At 42.3% G+C, this 17,867-nt stretch overlaps 1 protein-coding gene across 2 annotated transcripts in view; it reads left to right on the top strand.

The window, feature by feature from the left end:
* RALY (RALY heterogeneous nuclear ribonucleoprotein) overlaps nt 1-17,867 on the top strand; it is an 80,863-nt gene that overhangs the window by 48,258 nt on the left and 14,738 nt on the right. The window lies entirely within an intron of this gene.

Raw genomic sequence — 17,867 nt, 5'->3', positions numbered from 1 at the left:
TTTTTTTTTTTTTTTTTTTTTTTTTTTTTTTTTGTGTGTGTGAATTTATTTATTTTTAGCTCCCACCAATAAGTGAAAACATGTGGTATTTCTTTTTCTGTGCCTGACTTGTTTCAATTAATACAATTCTCTCGAGGTCCATCCATGTTGTTGCAAATGGCAGTATTTCATTCGTTTTTATAGCTGAGTAGTATTCCATTGTGTAAATATACCACATTTTCTGTATCCACTCATCCGATGATGGACATTTGGGCTGGTTCCAACTCTTGGCTATTGTAAAGAGTGCTGCGATGAACATTGGGGAACAGGTATACCTTTGACTTGATGATTTCCATTCCTCTGGGTATATTCCCAGCAGTGGGATAGCTGGGTCATATGGTAGATCTATCTGCAATTGTTTGAGGAACCTCCATACCATTTACCATAGAGGCTGCACCATTTTGCAGTCCCACCAACAATGTATGAGAGTTCCTTTTTCTCCGCAACCTTGCCAGCATTTATATAATTTCATATGCATTATGAAGAAAGATAAGTAGGGGTAAAGTGCTTTTAAAAAGTGGCCAGAGAAGGGATCTGAGAAAGAAGATCATTTTCAGCTAAGAGAAAAGTAGGTGAAAAGGCCCTGAGGCAAGAGCATGTTTATAGAATAACTAAAAGGCCGCAAGTGTGGTGGAGCAGCACCAGTAGGGGAAAGAGGCAGGAGATAAGGTTGGGGAGTGGGCAGCTGAGGCCAGAACAAATAGGGTCCTGAGGTCCATTTGGCCAATCAGGAGATGAGGCTGACATAGCCAGGGTCACACAGCAAGTTAATAACAAGGCCAGGATTGGTACCATTCTGATTCAGCCCCCCTTCCTTTGCTCTCCCTACTGTCTTCTGTCTTTTGCCCAAGATCAACTTAAATCCCATATAATACCTTCATCCAGCTCTCTTTTCCAGCATTCCTCAGACTCACATTTGCTCATGTGACCTGGGAATAGAGTGATTCCTGGAAGGTCAAAGCTAGAGAGGTCCTTTGACATTTTTTAGTTCAACCCTTGATATTAGAAACCCAGAGAGGGCAAATGACTTGCCCTAGGCCACTTATCTAGTTAGTGGCAGAACTTGATTTCCTTTCCCTAGTTCTCTTGTCTCCTAGTGTCTGGCTCTTCATTTTCTGTACACTGCCTCCCCTTCTTTAGTCTCCTGCAGAGGGAGTCAAGTTGTGACCCACGTAGTTGGCAAGAGCAGCTAGCATTCAAGGGCCCTCGGCCATCTACCTTTACTTTACCTTTTTATTTGGTCTTTGTCATGTGAATTTACTATTTTATTCTGGCCAGTGTCTTTGAACTATCACCCTCTATAAAGACAGCACATTGCTAATTCTGTATCCTTGTTCATGCTACCCCCAAACCTGAACTGTCAGCCTGCTCTTAACCACCGGTCTATATCCAGGCTTATCTCCAGAGATACAAAGTGGAAAAAGGATAAGGTTTGGAGTCAAATATACAGTTGACCCTTGAACAACGTGAAGGTTAGGGGCATTGACCCACGCCATGTGTAACTTTTGATGAACTTCCCTTGGAGTGCTCATTACTTAAGTAGTAGTTAAGTAGTTAGCTGTTACTACTAATAGCCTACGTTTAGGTTGGCTAATGAACTATTTTCCAATATATTTATTGAAGAAAAAGTGTATAAGTGGACCTGTGCAGTTCAAACCTGTGTTGTTCAAGGGTTTTCTGTATCTGGATTTGAATCTCAGCTTTGGCATGTACTGGGACTAAGCAATCTTGGACAAGTTACTTGACTTCTGAGAGCAGTTTTCTCCTCTGTTAAATGGGGCTGTTAATACTTTCTTTATGAGGTCATTGGAAGAATTATTTAAGAATTATTATATGTGTACACTTCAAGCATTTTATGAAGAGAAACTTATTCACTCCTCAAAGGCCCCTTCTGAAAGACCTCTCCTTTTTTTCTAATTATCTAATAGCTAACATTTTGGGGGGTTGGTTTCTGTGTGCCAAGCACTGTGGTAAGTGTCAAGTGCTTTTAAAAAGCACTTAGCTCTGCAAGTGCATGTACAATTATGTCAAAATTAAAAGTTAATTGTTTTAGAAAAGTACTGATCTCATTATTAATATATTTGCATTATTCTTGTTGTATGTAGATAGAGGCCAGGTTAGGATTCAGTATGCAACTATGTTCTAGTTGTTGCTCTGTGATTTTCTAGCTATGTAAACTTGGACAAGCCTCTTGACCTCGCTCTTACATGTTTTTCTCACTAGAGTCTTAAAATTTAACCCCGTAACCATTTGGAAACCTGACTTGCTATCTGCTCACCTTGGAAAATGTGTCTCTGATGACAGAGCAGCAGCAACTGGGCTGGCCCTGAGTAACTTAGGACAGGATAGGAGGCAGAGAACTGGGTGCCTGGAAGCTGTTAGATCAAGGATTGGAAATTCCTCACAAATCAATTAAATAAGAAGATTTCTGGGCGTGATGCTGATAACACCAAGATCTAGGGTTCGATCCCTATACTGGCCAGTTGCCAAAAAAAAAAAAAAAAGATTTCTGGGATAGCAGCTAGGGGTACTGTGGATGGTGACTTAGCTAGCTTGGATTATCTTCTGGGGATGGAGGATTACCACCTCATTGTGTGGAAGGACCAGCAATGCACAGCCACCCTTGCTTGTGCCTGGACAAAAGATAGTGTATTGGTGGCAAGTGTTTAACATGGCTGTGACTGCCTGCAGGACATCTCTGCCATTTAGGATGTCAGCTGCTGGCCCCTGGACAAAGTTTGATAGAAAGAGTCCAGTCTTTGGAATTTCGCAGACCTGAGTTAAAAATCCCTACTTGCTAATTACTAGTGTGTTCCTTACGCTAATTATTACTTTACCTCTCAGAGCCTCTGTTTCCCTTTCTGTAAAATAGGTGCTGTTGATACCTACTTTTGAGGTTGTTGTGAGGATTCAAAATACTTTAGGTAAATAGGTGTTACACAATACCTGATACTTAGTTGGGTGAATGGCAAGTTGTTCTTTTGTTGTTAGCTCTTTGAAGCCTCATATCCCTAAGAAATGGCAGTAAAGTCAGGGCAGCTCTGATTTTCTGACCAACCTACCCTCCCACTTTTACCCTCATAAATGCCCTGTATCCCTTCTTTCCTTCCTCAAGTTCAGGTCCCAGAAATGCTGGGCAAGAAGGCTTCCAGGCCAGGCTTTATCATACCAGGTGTCATATCTGAGTAAACAGTATTGTTACATTGCAGATATTCAGGGGTAGGGCAGGTAGCCCAGGCAGCAGCTGATGAACAAAAGGCTTCTCTCTGTTTCCAATAAATTGGTCCCTTGGGATCCTAGCTTTGAAATTCTAATTGACATAGGAAGGAAAAGATTCATTAGGCACTGGACTCATTAAAATGCTCTGTTGCTCACCTACGATTTATTCTTGGCATTTCATCAGGAGTAATTAAGTAAACCAACATGCTGGGAGGCTGCTGACAGAGTCCTGTGTGCTTTGTGCTGCTGGAGGCTGGGGTTGTTGGGCCTCCTGTACTATGGAGCATGTACCTGGCTTCAGAAGCACCTCACTCCTAGGACTTAGTATGAGCTTAAGTCTCATATACTGTTAGTGCTAAAAGGACCTTCTGATCATTCATGGATGGTAATTCGTTTATGGATGGTCCAAAGGAGGACTGGGACTTGCCCAAGATTACCAAGCACATTAGTGGTGGAGCTAGAATTAGAATCAGTCAGGCTGCCTGACTTCCAGGCCAGGAATATTTCCCCTAGATCACCTTTGGATTTCTAAACCCAGTATTTCATTCATTCAATGTTCAACAGATAATTTTGATACACTCTGTGTGTCAGGATTCTGTGATAAACAAAACAAACATAGGGGAAGAATGAATACCTGACCCAGTATTAGAGGAAATTAGAAAGGCCTCCAAGTCCAAAGGTTGAATAGGAATTAGCTTAGCAAAGATGTAGATGAGGAGTGTGAGGGCTGAGGGACCAGCACCTACAAAGGCCAGAGACTCCGGGAATGGAAAATTGAGTTTTGCTAGAGTAGAGGAATTGAGGAAGAGATGAGAAGTTAAGGCAGGTCAAATCTATGAGGTTTGGGCCAATTCCTTTATGGTTAAAAAGAATCTTGACCTGAGATTAGGAGTCCTAGGTTCTCTATGTGTCTCTGCTACCAATATGATAGTCATCATTCTGAAACATTTATTCAACATCTTTTAGGTGTGGCCCGCTGGGCATTGGGCTACAAAAATGTGTAAGATGTATGTTGTCCCCTCCGTCAGAGATATGTTAGTTTAATGAGGCAGACAGACTGACAACCCCTGTAATAAATTAAAGGGACAGTTACCTTCCTGGAGAAAATCAGAGTTGAGCTGTGTGTTACCTTCAGCATTTTCTCTGGGCTTTGATGATCTTACCTGTCAAGTGATAAGTAGCCACTGTCCTGTATAGCTCATGAGCTGATGGGAAGACAACTTTGTAACGACATGTATTTGTGTGGCATTTTGTGGGTTATAAAACACTTTCCACATCGTTAATTCATTGAATCTTTTTTTTTTTAATTCATTGAATCTCAATTCCCCCCAAATTACAGATAAGAAAACGACAACTCAGAAAGGTTGAGGCTTGTTCATGGTTTTATAGCTTTTGATTAACAAAAGTTAGGATTATAAATCCAAATCGTGTGCTCCATTTTTCAGTACAGTGGATTGAACAAAGTTTGAAAAGTAGAACGATGGCAACCTTTCTATCCCCTACTTGAGTGACAAATTATACCCCACCTGTCCTCTTTCACAGTCACTAGAAAAGCAAAGAATGTCTATAGTGTGCACCAAGCAGACCTAAGCTGGCTGCGGAGAAAGAAAAGGAACTATTTCAGGTCTTCCCCAGGCTAGACTTTGAACTTTTAAGACCATGTGCCCTAGTGCTCCATCAGCTCCTGCTGTTCTGTCTCATGCCATTTACAGAGCGTTGTCTCAACCATTATCTCATTTTCTATTCCTGGCAACTTGTGGGGTAGACATTGTGCTTTACAGATGGGTAAGCTGAGGTCTACAGAAGTTAAGTAATTTGCCCAGAGTTACTGAATTATTTATGCCAGATCCAGGACTGGAATGCAGGGCTCCTGGCACCAAACAGGTGTTCTTAAGTGATAAAACGTAGACTCCTTTTGATTTAATTCAGTTGAAGCAATTCTTGAATATATCCCATATGCCAGAGACTTTGCTATGCAAGAGAGCCTTTAGTTAGGCTTAGACCATCTTGGTGTAGTGCCTTCCTTAAGAGCAAGGACTTGTGTGTGTTATTTACTTCTCTGTCCCCAGCCAGGGCCTAGATCCAATAATGCTTTGCTGTTGTTTTTGGCCTTAGTCTTCCAAAAACTGGAGGGAGCAGATGGCCACAGTAATGTGGATCATGAGGGTGTGAGCTCAGGCAGGGCTAGAGAATGAGTTGAGAGCCCTATACCCTACTGCTATTTTTGTGCCTAGGCCCCTGCCAGGATATTCTTCATCCCAAAGCAAAGTGAAGCTGGCCAATTCAGTCCCATTTCTTATCTCCAGTCACCTCCCTCCTGGATCCACCCACTCTCTCCACCACATATTCTTGTTAGTCTCCTGGACAGACCTCATACAAAGGCTGTTGGGTCTGCTGTCCCAAATGACTCATTGGACCTATTTCCCGGGCATGTTCCAGGATGAGGTAAGGAGTCTAGCCCCACAGCCAATCTGGTTTCTCCTCTATCTAGGTAACTCCTGGCTAAAGTACCTCCCACCATGTTTCCTAACGGGAAAATTTTAAGGAGTACTATTTGTGGGGGATGACTGAGAACCCAGCAAGAACCTCAGGTACCTTCGAAATCACAAAAGGAAATAGCAACATTTATTCATAATGTTCCTCATAGTCATATATTTTATACATTACAGAGCCCTTTCATACCCATTACTGCCTTTGAGCCTTAGAGCAACTCTGTGAGGCAAGCAGTGCAAGGATTACTATTTCCACTTGATAGCTAGGACACTAAGGCCCAGGGAAGATTAGTGACCCTCTGATAATCATGGTGGCAGAGCCCAAAACAGAACCAAGATTTAGGAGACAAGTAGTCCTGGGTTTGAAATCTGGTGCTCACCACTTTCTAGCTGTGTGACCTTGGGCAAGTTACTTAGCTTCTTTGAGCCTCAGTTTTCCTCTCTGTAATATGAGGACAACAATCTACCTCTTATGGTTGTCTAAGGATTAAATGATGCAGTGTATGGAAAATGTTTGCACAGTACAGAACAAGTATTAGGAGCTCAGAACTATACATATTCTTCTCACTGTTTTAAGTGTATTGTATTCTGAGTATTTGAAAATTGGTACTCTCACTATAGTAAAATGAACTACATGTAATAAATTTCTATTAGAGTATCATTTAAGTGCATCACTGGTTTAAGAGAACTGGATTAGAGAGAAGCAGGGGTGCTCCAGGCACTGGCTAAGTACTTCTGATGCAAAGCACAGTAGGTTAGAGCTGATAGGGACCCTAGGGATCTGTCCCAGTGTGTCTTCATCAAACTGTCTTCCTCAGAAGAAATGTTAATAATTTGAGGAAAACCAGATTGAAGAATGCTAAGTACATTTCTTTACTGCTGACTTGTCAGAACCTTTCTCTTTAGGGGAGGGGAGAGTAGAATATGCCAAGTCTCTCTAATTCTTATTTGACCTTGGAGCCCCTTTTCCGAGGAACTTGCATTAACATCTCAAGGAACACTAGTCTTCCACAGAAGAGTTCATGCAACACTCATCTGGTCTAGTTCTTCCATTTTCTGGGTGGGGCAAGGAAGGTCTGTTAATAGCCCATGGCATAACCAACTCTAAAGCTCGGGGTGCCTGACTCCCTCTTAGACAACACCATTATTTGCACTTCACCATTCTTCCTTTCCTAGCCAGCAAATCCTAAAATTACAGAGGATTCTGCAAACCACTAATCAGAGAGCATTGTTAGAGCATCAAGCTTTCTGTTTTGATGTGTTTATCCCAGTAAGCAGGAAAATGAGGAAACAACAGGCTTGATGGCCACCAAATGTTTCCAAACAGTTGAAGGACCAGGGGCCAGGCAATTAGCTCGGTCTGTCCAACCTACAAAGTTGAACTCTATTCTTGACGTAAGAGTTTGAATTGTATCTGGGGGACTCATCCAGGAGGCCCACAGTGCAATTCCCAGTGAGGACCACTCTGACACCAATAATTATGGAAAAGATCCTGAGAGGGGTTTGAAGAGAATGTGTCAAATTTCTGCTCCTCTATCACCATATCTATCACAAAATTTAGTGGGTAGGAATGTGCTGCTAGATTTCTCTCTAGACCGTGGCAGAGGTAGTTGTCCTTGACATTTTTGGTAAGGGCTATCCTTGCATTTTACTAAGACTTCTAGTTCAGATCTAGTAAAGTACCACCTTTACATTTGAGAAGTTACACAGTAGTCTTTTCAAAGCACATCTGATACTCAATCTTGTGACATAGAAGTATTTTCCACGTATCATATGAGGACATTAAGGCTCTGAGAAGGGCGTAGTGACTTGTCCAAGGTGTAGACAAGGAGTTAGTGATAGGTTCTTTGTATCACAAGTCCCTAGTGCAAGCCTGTTGTAGCAGTGGCCTTTGCTGCTGTCTGCTTAGTGAGAACCTTCTGCTTCTTCCCCACCACAGAATGCCTGGGTTCGGCAGTCTCTGGGCTACAGACTCAGCCTTTGCTGCCTCTGCTCCCTGTAGTTTACTGAACAAAGACCCCCAGCTTCTGGCTCTGCCCTCCTTTGTTTTCTCTCTCATCACTTTCTTGCCTCTTCTACCCTACTGATGGGTAAGGAGCCTGGGGTCATCTCAGGAACACCAGCTATACAGTTCACTGTTAAGGAGGTACCGTGTCAGGAGCCCTGGGAAACCATCTACCGAAACAACACCCATCTAGGATTCTTTCACCTGTTCATTAGCAGAAATTCACTGAGCATCTACTGGTTGTCAGGGCAGTGCTGGAGGCTGGGATTGCAAAGGTTAATAAAACAGTCTCTATCTTCAGGGAGTTCAGAATCTAAGGGAAGGAGCGAGATGTATAAATACAAAAGTGCAGCAGATGTTGCAGCAGAGCTCTGTAGAAACTGTTGGGGTCCAGGAGAGGAAGTGGCTGGACCTGCCTGGGGGTGGGACACGAAGGCTTTCCTCAAGACTTTTCAAAAGAGGCATCACATCAGTGGATATGTACTCAGAAAACTTCTGGCCCCAGCCTCCATTACCAAATCAGAAAATTGGTTCCAGTCCTGCTTTATTGATGAATCTTAATCTTACTCAGTGTTAACAGTATGATATTTGATGCCCTCTATTAAATGGGGTCAATAGTAATAATACATTTCTCATTCAGAAAATTCTTGTGCGCTTAACTTGCTGATGTGTTATCTCATTGAATTCTCCCAACAACCTTATGGAGGAGATACTGTAATATTTTTCCCATTTTACAAGTGAGAAAACTAAAGCATAGAGAAGTTAAATCACTTACCCAGGGTCATACAGCCCAGTACATGGATTTGAACCCAGGTAGTCTGACTCCAGAATCGTTCTCTTAAAAGGACCTAGAAAGGACCATTGTAACCTTGATATAATTCTTACCTCAAACAGTTGTAGTGATGAGAAGTGAAATACTTAGGAATTCACCTACCACATAATAAGCAATTAATAAATAATAGCAGTCATTTATATTACAAAACAGCCTTTCCTAAAGACTGGGGTGGATTGGGCCCCTGCAAAGTTGTCTCCTTCCTCTTTGTCCCCAGACTCTCCTGGCTTTAGCATCTATGCAGCCTACTTCTTTTTTTTTCTTAACAAGCATGGATAGGGCGTGGGGGCAGTGGTTTGTGGCTCAGCCAAGTTCAATTCAGCAGATACTCCCTGAGCACACACTCCGGGCTAGGGCCTATCCTGAAAGGCAGTGGGGAGGCTAAGATGAAATAGATTGTGGTCCTTGCCATCTAGGAATTGACAGTCTAGGAAGAGAGATGATACTTGAAGCAGATCATTTTAGTAACCTCTTCAGGTGGATCTTAGCCAGCACATCAGACCTCACTGTCCACAGCTCATACCACAACTAACAGGGCAAGAATGCCTTGCTGTTACATTAGTTGTTAAAATAAGGCTCCTGTTAATATCCTTGACATCATTAAAACAGCTGTTATTAATGTAGAAAGTAGTAATACCTTAAGAGAAGGTCAGCAGCTACTCAAAAGAGACTTTTAACATGCTCAATTGGAAAACCCTATTTTATTTTTATGGAGGGAGAGGTAGTGGTGTTCCAATACTGCTGTGCTGGTAGGGCTGAGGGAGTGCTTGGCTTGAGAAACGAACTGTGGGGAAGGATTTATGTCCCCCTCAGGCCTCCCTCCTGGCCACCCGATGTGCTCCTTAGTTATCACATACTTTATAGCCTTCCTGTACCCAGGCACATTTTTTTATTTGGCAGAATGAGCAAGAAGGGGGAGGTAGCTTTCTGAGGCAAGACATCTGCCAAGAGAGGCAGTGACTGACTGTCTGCCGAGATTCGTAGTGGCCATGCCAGGGCAGCCAGGGCTTTGTGAGTATATGTATTATTGTGTGAAGTACCTCCAATTAATCAATCCATAAGCATTATTGGAGTTCCTGCCATATGCCTAGCAATGTGTTAGGTGTTGTGGAAAATATCCAAAAAGCTCTACACTGCTTGGTGAGAAAAAACTAACACATGAGGATTTGGTGTAAGACAGGATGCTCTGTGTAGGGGTGGAATTGTTGGTTCCGACTCTCAAGATCTGTAGCAACTTATGAGTGCCTCCTTACTGAGCATTGTGCTGCATGTGACATAGGATGGGTGGTGGCTCCCATGAAGTCCAGTCTCTTCAATGGCTGTAAGGCATTTCTGATCTGTCCTCTGCCAGGCTCTCCTGCAACATTCGTTCTTACATCCTACATTCTGTCCAAACCACAGTATGTATTATTATTCACTAAACATGGAAGCTCTCTCAAGCTTCCATAACTTTGCTTATTTTGTTTCCTCTTTCCTAAATGTTCTGTCTCTCACCTGTGTGTGGGCTAACTTCAACTTGCCCCTCAGGATGAGTGGGAAGTTCTTGGCAACTCCTCTTCTATGACTCCCTCCTGTCCCTTTCCTTCTGTTCCTTATGTAAGTAACATGCCCCTGAGTTCCCAGTTGTTCATATCATAGCCCTTATCAAGATGAAACGTAGATTCTAGTTTTCCTGAGGTTTCCATCACTGGACTATGAACTCCTCTAGGGCAGGGATTGTACTTTATTCACTTCTGTGCTTTATACAATATCTGGCAGTAATAGATGCTCAATAAATGATTTTTTGATAAATGAGTGAATAACTAAATCTTTTCAGCATGTTATTCCTCTGCCAAGGAACCTACAATAACTTCTTTGTGGCATTAAAACCCTGTAGATTCAAAAAGTGATAAACTAACACAGGACACTATTCATCTTCACATATGCATAAAAACAGCAATGAGGATTTGTTTTTTCTGTACTAATTGTTTATTTCTTTTTCTCTACTAATTTAACCTTCTTTCCCTCAAACACAAACAGTATGATATTACATGATCCTGGTGAGGTCATAACGAAAGAGGCATTTATTGGAGATAGCAGTATAAATTGGTTATAGCCCTTTTGGAAAGCAATTAGGCAATGTATCTCAGGATCCTTAAAAATGTTCATACATTTTGGTCAGTAATTCCACTTCTGGGAATCTGTCCTAAGGAAATAATTCAATATATAGAATAAGCCAGATGCTATTATTTATAATAGTGAGAAATTGGAAAAAGCCTAAATAATCACCAATCTAAAATATGATAAATCCACTCAGGGAAAACAATGAGCTATTAAAATGGTAGTTTTAAAAAAAATGGTGCTTATGAAAATTTTGCAGCAGTAAGGACAAATATTTGTATAATTAATATATATTTATAATAAATGTGTTACAATGCTAACTGAAAAAAATTAGGCTACAAAATTGCATGAATGATCCAACTATGTAATCCAAATATAATGCACAAGAAAAAAAGATGGAAGGAAATATACAAAGATGCTAACAATAATTATGTCCTATACAGAGGTGGATGTTTAGGTGATTTTGTATCATAATTTCAAATAATAAACACACTAAATAGTACAAATTCTTACCCAAATTATTGGTTAAGAATTTTAAAATAAAGAGGCAAACCTCTGATCTTAATTTCAGTTTTAAGCAAAGAAGATATGTGGTGATATTACTCTAGTGACAGTAGAGGATGGATTTGAAGAGTGATAGTAAGAATGGAGAAAAAGCTACATTCTAAAAATATTTGGGAGGTCAAATCAGCAGGAGTTGGTGAATGATTCTGTATGTGGGGAAAAAGTACATACCTAATAAAGAACATTGGCTCTAGGAGTTTAATGACATGTCCAAGGTTACACAGCTAGTAAGTATAAGATCCTGGACTTAAACCCTGATCTGTCTCTGTCCAAAGTCCATGCCCTTACATTGGCTCTAGGAGTTTAATGACATGTCCAAGGTTACACAGCTAGTAAGTATAAGATCCTGGACTTAAACCCTGATCTGTCTCTGTCCAAAGTCCATGCCCTTCCTCCTGCAGCTGAGACTTATAATTACAGTTTGGGGGAAACTTTTTTTTTTTTTTTTTTTTTACCAGCTGTTGCAGTGTAGAAGCTTGTTTAGTGTAATGTCTCTTTTTTGAGGGGAAAGAGGGTCAGAAAGGGTTAGTTAATTCTTCCTAAGACAATAACAGGTGGAAAAGACCATACGTACCACAGCTGCTTCTCTCATGATCAGTTGAATTGATTAGTTTAGAAGTCCATAAGGCACTGGGTGTGTTCCACCTATCACCTCGGGGGCTGACCATTCTTTTGCTAAGCTATAGTGGTTCATTGGTTTGCTTTTATTTGGGACTCATGGCAGCAGGGCCTCTTGAACTTAGGTATGCAAATGTATACCATATTACATGCAAAGGAACATTTTGGTTATTAAGCCAAGTTTATCAATGATGCTACAGCTGTGGGAGTGAGAGAGGTTAGGTTGGCAGTCTTGAGCACAGGACAGTGTTTAAGCTGCTCCCTGAAAGGAAGGGTTCACCTGAGCCATAGAATGCTCCTTTCCCATACCTACCTCACATAGGCTAATCCAAGAAAAGCTGGCTTTGAACTTGATTCTGTACTTTGGAGTATGATATCGATCCCTTCAGGAGGAACTCAGTTCATACTCATTTTCACTGTGTGACCTTGGGCAACTCACTGCTTCTTTGCACTAGGGTTTATTCATTTGTAAAGTGAGTATGACTTATAACTGCTGAGAGGATTGTTGTGTATGGATTGGTAGCCTTAACTCATGAAGCTGCTTCTAAGCCACATGCAAGGATTTGGATTTGATTCTTGGTGGTGAGAAGCCCCTTCAAGTTCTTTAATAGGATGTGGCAAGAGCATACTTGTTCAATCACACAAAAGGCAGATGCTTAGTAATGTTTGTGGAGTCAGTGTTGTTACCAGAGAGACAAAGGCAGAGTGGCTGTGAATGTGGCATCCTTCACAGTGGTTCCCTTTGAGCCAAACATGTGACACTGTGGGATGATGCTTAGAGTCCTTAAGTTATGTTTAGATCAACACCCTGGAGGTAGGTCAGCTTTCCTCTGTCTTCCTGTGTCTGAATGTGAGAGAGAGAGAGAAAGAGAGAGAGAGAGAGAGAGAGAGAGAGAGAGAGAGAGAGTGTGTGTGTGTGTGTGTGTATGCTGATGCATGTGCTGTCTGTAGGATCAAGCCTTTGTGGGGCTGTGAGGAGTGGCATTTGGTTTTTCAAGGAGGATTGTTGTAACGAGAAAAATATTGATTCTACATGAGAGGATTTTAATCAACTGCCCTTACACATGAGGCGCACAGTGCTTGGCTGCAGTGCCAAGTTGTGTGCCATCCAGCCCCTGCCTCCAGCTAGTTGGCCTGCCTGGGTGCCTCTGTCTAGGAAGACTTGCAGCAGCTGTCCACCCCAGGGAATATTCCTGCCCACATTTATGTAGCATGTCTCAGGTAATAGAACACGTTGTCTTCTTTGACTCTCACAACAACCTGTGCTGCACATAGATAGGGCAGGGACTTTTATGCCCGTTTTACAGATGGGGAACCTTGATCCTCAGAGAAGTGAAGTACCTTTCCAGTGTCACACAGCTAGAGGTGGGATTCAGGCCCTAGGGCTCCACAAGCAAGAAGGAATCCAAGGCTAAGCTCCTATTACTATCTTAACTTAAGGCTAGGCCTGTCCTGGGGAGGGGTAGGCCTCCGTGTCTCTGTTCCTCAGAGAGAGTCCCTTACTTCCTCTAATATAGACTGGGAAATGGGGACACATGCACTACCATGGCACAGCTTCTGCAGCCTTACTCAGAATAGAGTAGCCACAGAATGTGGAAGTTCCATCAGAGACAGAATAGTAAGCAGGTGGGGGGAGGGGGGAGGTCTTGCAGTATCAGCCCCTGAGGCCCTGTTGCCCAGGATGGGAGCTCAGTCTGCCTTTGGGGTCCTCACAGAATAAGGAGGTCTTTCTGGGAACCTTTGCTTTAGGGGCCTCTTCCTGCTCACCTATTCAAGTTCTGTTCTTTGTGGACTCTGGAAGGTGCTCTACTCCATATACTCATTTATTTATTCATTCAACACTTAATGAATGCCTACTGCTTTGGTTCCTTTTATGTTCAACCACATTTCCAAATACTAGAATTTTTGTGACACACTTGAAGAAATTTATTGCATCTACTGTGATAGTATTCTTTCCTTAATCACAGTTCAGCTCTAGGTTAATGTTACAGTAGAACTGACACCTTTCCCTTCATATTTAGAAGGAAAAATTTTTACAGGTTCCAACAACAACAATAATAATAGCAGCAGCAGGAGGAGCTAATATTTGTGTGCTCTCTAATGTATCAGACACAGTTCTGAATGCTTACATGAATTATTTTATCCTCTAGCTACCCTAGAGGTATTATTGCTATCCTCATTTTACAGGTGAGATAACTGAAGCACAAAGAACTTAAGATGCTTCCCCAAGGTCATGTCACACAGCTAGTTGAGTAGCAGAATGCAGCATTACATGGCCTCTCACATGGGAGTAGAGATTCAGGCTTTGGCTCCTGCTTGATGGCAGGCCATGTGTTTAACTCCTGCTCATAGCTGGTCGTTCCCCTGTTTACACTGTGTTGTATGATCCACTCAGCTCTGGGTTTCGCTGAAAAATACTACTACATAAACTCAATTAGAGCAAAAAGTGGTTTTGCACTCTGATGAAAATTTGGCCTCGCAGTTGGAAGATTCAAGATATGCCATTGTGCCTTCGAACATTGGTTAAGAGCCATTTCCTTTTGTCTGTGTGTCTTCTGCATTCTTGATCCTGGGTATTTTCAGACAGCCCTTGTGGTGCCCGTGTTTTTACTTGTCTGTGAAATGTATCTAGGATAAATCAACAGGATAACACTGCTAAGGGGTGGAAGAGCCTGGTACACAGGCAGGTGCCCTTATCTTAAAATTAGCCTACACCAAAGCCTAAAAGAAATCAGGTTAAAGGACTTGAAAGAAATGAAATAAACTCCATTGTTTCTTTGCTTTGGTTTCATAGAGGTTGATAGGGTTGGGTGAGAGTAGCTTAGAGCAGTGCTGTTCAAAGTATAGCCCATTAAACGGATGCCAGTCTCTGAACCGTTGCTGGTTCACAATAAGTATAGAAAAGGTAAGAGTAAGTACTGAGAAACTTTTATAGTAATTTCACATTTTCATTGTATTTTACAAATGTATTTGTTCATAATGGATTGGAAATGTAAAAAGCAAAATCAAAAACTAGTCCTTCGGGCGGGCCCCATGGCTCACTTGGGAGAGTGCAGTGCTGGTAGCGCTGAGGTCGCAGGTTCGAATCCTATATAGGGATGGCCGGTGAGCTCACTGGCTGAGCATGGTGCGGACCACACCGTGCCGAGGGTTGCAATCCCCTTACCAGTCAGGGAAAAAAAAGTAGTCCTTCACAGATAATTTTGAGAAGTACTGGCTTATTTAGTTAGTTTGACAAAGTGAAAAAGAGCTTCAGTCATTTTGTCTGTAAAATGAGATTAATAGTACCTTCTTCAGATTTGTTTTAGGGATTATTTGGTGGTAAATACTATTTTGAGTATTTAATATGTGCTTACTACTGTCACTGTATGTGTATTATTTAATCCTCACTACAACTCTGAAGTAAGTTTTATTATCATTCACATCTTTCTGAGACTTTGATTAGGTTATGGGACTTGCCAAAAGTCAAACGCGGTAAGTAAGTAGGGTTTGAGTAGGAATTCTGTGGCATGTTCTACACAGGATGGTAGAAGGCACACAGGAGGGTGCCCTCGTCACTCAACTTTCTTCCTATCACTACACATAGAGATCTGCTTTCTAATTTCATCACTGACCCTAAGTTATTTTGTGACCTTGGACAAGTCACTTTCTCTGGACCTTAATTTTCTCATCTACCCTTAATGGCAGGGACTGTATTTTATTCACCTGTGGTTCCGCAGCATCTGGCTAGACAGGCCCTGGCATATAATGTGTATTCAGTACTGAGGCCATTGATTACATTCGAGGATTCTAAGGATCCTTTTAGTCTCTTCTTTCTCTGAACATCCTAAGTTCTTCATCTTCTGCCCTTTTCCTGAGCATCATTTTTGTCACCTAGTCCACCTGGCAGCATGACCTTATTTCCTTATGTCTGTATGTCTTAGGCAGTCTTGATCAGGGTACTTTCAGACAGCCCACATGGTGCCCATGTTTTTCCTTGTCTGTGAAATATGTCTAGCATAAACCAACAGGGATAACACAAGCTAAAGGGTAGAAGGAGCCAGCTTGCAAAGTCAGAGAAATGCTCTTATTCCATTCCTATCCAATAGGGCCTGGGCTGAGGGCAGCTCTACTGGCAGCCCTGCCAGGCCTGAGTAATGACCACAGCCTGGAGCAGGGTTTTCCATGAGCTCCATCGGGGTCTCCAGTAATTGGAACATGGCACCTTTCGACTTGTAATGGATAGCAGAATGAGAGGGGCATTTGTCACTGCCCGACTTCCCTGTGGAAAAGAGGCTCATAAGTCACAGCTGACAAACCTTTGATGACTTTTAAACTTCATTTACAGAAAAGAATAGCTATAATCAACCAACAGCAAGCAGTGACTAATCTCTCCACATTATCACTGTGAGGAGCCAGGCCCTTAAGGCATGGGAAGCGGGAGGGGAGAGAGCCATCTCCCAGGCTCATAGCGAGTGCACATTGGCTCTTGGACTTGAGAGCGAGCCTTAGTAAGGCCCCGTGGCTCCATGAGTTTGTGTCAGAAGGATCAGAAGGCAGTAGGAGGTAGAGAAAGAAACTGACCCCAGGCACGTACAGGCACACCCAGCACTGAAGCCATTCTGGGCCAAGATTAAGACCACTCTGGTCTCACATATTTGTTCCAGCTCTGCCATTTCCTGGCTTGAGTAGGACTAAGCATTAGTTTCCTGTCTGTGAAATGGTCACAACACATACTACAACCTGTCTTATAGCAGAAGGCTTATTGCAGTTCATGGTGCATAGTAAGTGCTCAGCAAATGTGTGATCATGATAATAATCACTAACATTTAGCCCTGGTAAAGTCTTTTATGGTCACATGGTCCGCAACCCAAGGTCATGTGGCACATTAGCAGCAAAACTAGGACCATTTGTCCTGTGAATGGGGGCTCAGTGGGAGCAATCTAGTGGAGTGGGAAGAGCACATGCTTTAGAATCAGGCAAGCTTAGGATCTTTCAGTTCTAATCGTGCCACTTAATGTGACTATGGACAAATTATTTAAGCTCTCTCTGAGTCTCACTGTCTTCATCTGTAGAGTGAAGATGGTACTACTTACCTCATTAGGTTGTAATCAGGATTATGAGAAATTATGCGTGTAAAGCTTCCAACGCAGTGCCTGACATAAAGTTGCTGCATATTAAATTGTATGTTCCCTTTTTCCTCAAGACAAGAATAAGTATGCATCTACCAAGGGAACAGGAGACAGTAATGAAAACATTCAAACTTCTATTTCCAGCCCTACCCTGGATATACTTGCAGGACAAAGGGGAGGATAAGAGGATCAAAAAGGAGAAAGGGACACATTTTATACATTGTTTCTCCATTTCCTCCTAGCAGACAAAACCTGTCACCACCCAGTGAGAATTCATCTTAAACATCTACCTTTTTGGTAGCACCTTCTATGATGTTCCTACCCCTTCTCTGATCTCCCAGGGTGCTCTGCTTGGGCTGCTTCTGGGTCAGTGGACTCCATCCTAAGGCACATGTGCTTTGTGGCCATGGTGGATATCCCCTGCTGGAGTGGGAGTTGCTTGAGATCAGGTACCAGACCAATTGCTGGATGAATAAATAAACAACTCATTTGTTAATTGTCTGACCCATAGTTAGCTCATTATTTAGGTATTTATAATTAAGATTAGATGGATAAGTAGGTGTTTGCATGATTTCTTTGGCAAAAATAAAGAGATTAACAATCATTTGTAAGTCCCTGACTCTCAGTATTGGGGATTTGTAGGCCTAAGGTTGTCACTTACCCACCCCTTGTTGCCTTTCCCCCATAGCTTCGAAGGGGCACTTGTCACAGAGGCTAAGCCTCAGCCTAAGGCCACAGCCAAGGGTAGAGCTCGTGTGCAAGATGCAGGCAAGGTAGGGTATATACCCAGACCACACTGCAGGGAGTGATAAATGTGGCTGATCCCTGCCTTCTGTTTCTGCTTTGGGGTGTCCTTTCAGGACCTACCAGATGCTGACACCAGTGTT

Source organism: Galeopterus variegatus, unplaced genomic scaffold (assembly GCF_000696425.1).
Source record: "Galeopterus variegatus unplaced genomic scaffold, G_variegatus-3.0.2 Scaffold386, whole genome shotgun sequence".
NCBI lineage: Eukaryota > Metazoa > Chordata > Mammalia > Dermoptera > Cynocephalidae > Galeopterus > Galeopterus variegatus.
This window is presented reverse-complemented; position numbering and strand designations above follow the sequence as displayed.